This window comes from Rattus rattus, chromosome 15, assembly GCF_011064425.1.
Source record: "Rattus rattus isolate New Zealand chromosome 15, Rrattus_CSIRO_v1, whole genome shotgun sequence".
Lineage (NCBI taxonomy): Eukaryota > Metazoa > Chordata > Mammalia > Rodentia > Muridae > Rattus > Rattus rattus.
In genome coordinates, this window is record NC_046168.1 from 21,536,269 (window position 1) to 21,541,482 (window position 5,214).

Here is a 5,214-nt window from a genome sequence, read left to right on the forward strand (position 1 = left end):
TTTATGACAGCGTGGATTATTTTCAATATGAAATTGTATTGGTTTGTTATTAGTTTATGTAAGCAAATGCTAGAGAGTGTTTGATTCTTCTGACCATCTTTCCATGATCTTCCTAGACTGTCTTACGAGGCATTATGTTCAATAAACAAGATGTCTCAGTGCATCCTCTCAGGCAGATGTCAGATCCACGGAGGGAACCTAAAAACGGCTCCAAATATCACCGATGCCAGTTTAAAAAGGAATGCAGGGACTCTAAGTAGACGTAATTCTTGAGATATGTAAGCATCTTGTGGACATAAAAATCAGATGGTTGGGTTCGATTTTGGGGACAGGGTCTTGAGGACTTCAGGCTACCCTTCAACTCACCCTTTAACCAAGGATCACTTTAATCTTCTGATTTTTCTGCATCAGCCTCCAAGGTTCTGGGAGTACAGCTATGTATCTTGGAGCCTGACTTTATAGAAAGACATCTTAGGCGCTAGCCACCAAGACTAACCAACTACAACATAAGTGGATGGAGCACGTTTCCTGTTGACAAAATCTATGAGTATTAAACTCACATCTTTCCGAGCCCTCACACATTTACTTTGTCCTTGAAGCACATCATTAGGGTTGCTCTGTAAACTAGAATTTTTAGTTCTTTGGAAATACATTTTGCTTTTATTTCTTTTCTTTTTGCTCTCATTCTTGAATGTTAATTTTCTGCAAAATGTGTCTTTTTTATTCCTTCTATGTCCTATTAGTCTATTATGCTATCTCTCTACTTTCATTATTGCCATGAAATAATCTGCTCTGATTTGCTCTAATATTTGCTCTAATTCTAAAAATCTGCTTTCTTACTTAACATAAAGGCTACCCTGTCTATGTATGAATATAAAATATATCTCCTGTACATGCCTGATGTGCATGACTGAGATCTTCGTAAGAAAAAGCATATGAAAAGGAGAAAAACAAAACCAAGTTTATTAAATAAATAACCCTAGAGAATAGCAAATGGTTCAGTTTGCTTTTCCCTGTCCTGCTTGCTGAGCGAATGCACAGGCTGCAGCCAGCTTGTGGTCTATGGCAGTGCTGATGCATGAGGAGACTTGATCAGCTCCTTTTCCTGTCTCTGTTCTTCAGCAATGCTGCTCACATGAAGGTCTGAGGCTATGATTTGGAATTGGTGAGAAAATCTCTCCTTGGGGGCACACCCTGCTTCAGGAGCAGAGGATCGGACCAAGGTGATCTTTCTTTTGCTGTTTTCTCAGGAAGTTAGTCTTAAGACTGATGTGTGGTGCCCTGAGTACAGCTACTATCAATGAGTTTTATTGTTCATTTTGTTTTTCTGAGACAGTCTCACGTAGCCAAGTCTATCATCTCTGAATCTCAGATCCTTCTCCACCCTCTGAGGGCTGGGACCAGTAGCAGGTGTCATTATTGACCAGGTTAGGTGATTCCGAGACTCAACACCCGGGACCTCATGCATCCTAGGAAGGCTCTCTATCAACCGAGAAATACCTCCAACCTCTAATAAATTAGAAGAAATTGGCAGCAATGAAGTTTCTTGTAATATAGATATTTTAATAGATTCATTTAGATATGCTGAATACTCATGAATACACATGATTCACACAGTTTAAAATTTGATGTATTAGAGATTGATATTAGTTTGCTAACAAGTCAGTTTAAGTAACTCATGCAAGGAGATTGGGAAACTACAGAGTTCATTCTGGAAAGTTTCTGCACATCTTAACTGAAGGCTTGCGGGTTTGATGGTCCTTGTTCTTTCATTATGATGCTTTCTTTCCATTGGAAATCACGTCCTTTGGGATAATGGCTTGTGAAACAGCAGTTTGTGCTGATGAACCTTGGCCGATGACTTAGCTGTTTCCAGTATTGCCTGGAGACCGTTATCCTGGTGAGAAAAATCTTTATCCTGGGCCTATCATTTTCACCATCCTGTTTACAGACTCCTGTTTGGCTTCATTCAAGCGGGTGGTTGGGAAGCAATGTTAAGTCCCAAGTACCTTCCTTTGTAGCCTGTTTCAGGTCACAGAATATATTCATAGAAAAGACACAAAACTTGGGTAAATATAATTTATATTTCCTAGTGTTTTATGAGATGAAGCAACACTTCAAACATATTTTGTTAGAAACAAACCCTTATACAAATGGCTTGTCAGAATGAAGCAATCCCTTTCCTTACTTCATTCCTGACATAGAAATTAGTATGCATGAGTTAATGAATTAATGAATTCAACTTCCTTTCCTCTCCAACAGTTAGCTAACAGTATAAAGTTATCTTAAATATCAACTACACTGCACCGGGAGCTCACATTTTACAGTCAGTCTTCTGGTCACAGTGTCTTAGGGACAAGAGACCCAGTGCTGAGAGTTCCTCGGTGAAGGAGTGATCACAAAACAAAATACAGGCTAGCAAGTCTCGGAGAGGACAGGACCAAGGTCCCAACGTCTTCTTAGATACTCAGTGTAGTCTTCCATATGTCTATCCTATGATATCTTACTATGGGAAGAGCCCTTGTTTCATCCCCATTTGTTAACCCATGAGGGAAAGGAGTTCTGTCAAGCAAGTTAAAGAGGAAATAAACAAGGAGCAGCTCATCACACAAGGCCGGCTAATCCAGGGTCTGAGGCAGCAAAGAGAAAGTCTCTGGATGGGTTGGGAGAGGAGGGTTGGGCAAGGCAGAGAGAATGGGAAGGAGAGACAGCCCAGAAAGGTGGAGAGGCCTAGCGGAGTAGGGAGACTGGATTGCCGGGAGGCTCGAGCCAGTAACGGACGGACGCCACAGCAGAGAAGCGAAAGCTGGCGTAGAGGGTGAGTAGGGCCTGCGGCGCCTGCACGGCTTGCATCGTGGACCTTCTAGTGCCCTCTGCACAAAACGGTGGCGGCAGTTCCCCTGGACTACTACACCCCTTCTTCCATCCTTTGACCGTCAAGGGATACTGTCTCCTCCTTGACTGCAGAATTTCCTGTCTGGAACAGAATGCTGTCCCGGACTTTTACCCCACTCACTTTCAAAGCTGCCTGGCGGTAGCTCAATCGTTATTCTTCTGAGTTGCTAATGGCTTCTTTTGAAAATGGTGTGACGTTTTGTTTGTTTGTTTTTGTTTTGTTTTAATTAAAAATAATGATCCCATTAAACGCCATTACATAGCTTCTTAGGGACAGGTGGGAGGTTTCTATTTCCCAACACGGAAATACAAAATATAACATATAATAGAGTAAGTATACTCTAAATCTGCAACAATTAAATCAGACACGCCCACATCTCCATCCTGGAAGGAAAGTGATGACCAATTCCCCCTTGCCCTAGGTCCCACATGCCACTATCAGGTCCAGCCCACAGCTATTTCCTGATGTCAAGTCAGAGCACATGGCCGTTGCTCTCCGTACATTCTTCTGCTCCGGAAGTGTGTGGGCTGGCTAGGGAGCTGCCAGTCTTGCTGATCACAGCACACTCTAGCTTCGATTACTTTTGGCCTCTTGACCCACATAGAATGTTCCTGCTAATGTTCATGACTCTTGTTAATCCCTCGTGGTTTCTTGGACCTGATGAGGAAATAGGATTTAAGCCACCACTTACAAATGTTAAGAACTGAGAGAAATAGATGGCGAATCTCAGAAGCACATTCAGCAGTTTGTAGGAGTTGTAGCTGTTTACGTGAGGCTAGTCCACTTTGCCTTTAATATACAATACTCCTCGCTTAATTATTGACTTTTAAGACTTTTCTATGCCCTCTATCAGTATACTTCTCACAACTGTCAAAAGCATGACACGGAGACTTAACTGAACTGATGGGCAGCCCTCAGAGGCCTGCTGGCTTTTCTACTCTCCGTTGAACATTCTGTGTCCACACTTCTTTCTGTTCTCCTTTGAATATAGAAGGCATCCTTACACTGGCTTCTTCTATCACATTAGAGATATGATTTCTAAGGGATCTGGATTCACCTCCCAGCTTTTTACCTAAGCAAAATACCTAGACACATGAGCAGAGGGTTCTCTTTGTTCCAGAGGATTCATCCTCCCATTTTAGAGCAGTGTGTGTGTGTGTGTGTGTGTGTGTGTGTGTGTGTGTGTGTGTGTGTGTGTGTGTTACATATGTGCAGGTCAGAGGACAACATATTGGAATCAGTTCTCTTCTTCCACCATTGTGGGTTCCAAGGCTCTAACTCAGATCATCCATCTTGGTAGCAAGCATCTGATATACCTTCCTGGCTCCAGTAAGAGTTTTAAGTGAGCTCTTCTTCATTAAAATAAAATAAAAACAGTAGCTTTTTTTTTTACCCATTTGTATCCTAGGTAGATGGGACTGAAAGTTACTGAGAATATTCATTGCTAAAACTCTAGACTCTGGAGCTCGCAGAAAATGGAGAAGAGGAAGATAGACGATGACTAAGGGAAAACAGATTGTGCAGCTGGAATATGTGAAGTAGTTGAAGATTGTGTATTCATCGTGGGCAGAAATAGATTGAGAGAGTTGGTTTGATTGTGCTGTAATCATCTGGATATGCCTGGTAGGAAAACAGCATGGCTACAAGCAGATTCTGTGCATCTGAGCCCTAACGGCAATGGTATTCGAGAGTCTAATTTCTGCAAAATCATGCCAGTAAGAGAGCATAGAATAACGCTGATTTGTTATTTATAAACAAGGCTTTGCTATATAGTTCAGGCTTGTCTTGAATTTGTGACTTCCTACCCCTATCATGGGTTAAAATTACTGGTGTGTACCATTACACCTGGCTAACTCATCATTTTAAAATTAATATTGAGGTCTTTTTATTGACTTTTTCCCATGCAATATATTTGGATTGCACTGTTTTCACTTCCCCAATTCCTCCCAGTTCCTTCCCACCTCTCTACCCATCCAAGTTAATACTCTCTCAGAAAACCAGCCAACCAACCAACCAACCAAAAAGACAAAGAATACTAAAGATAACAAAAGAGAAAGCACATGCAAAATCCCATGGGGTTCCTTTGTGTCAACCAACTCCTTCTGAGCATTCGATCTGCCCTGAAGTGTGGTCGATATGCCTAGTGACACTCCAGGACACTCCAGCAGAGAAAACTGATGGTTTTGTTCTCTCCCAGAGGGTATCAGGTTGCAAGTATCTTCTCGGTTAGGTGTGGGGCATTGTGCCCACCAAGTCTCTGTGCTGAGAGTTTGTCTAGCTTGAGTGTTTGTAGGTGTGCGAGCTATCACCGTCTCCAT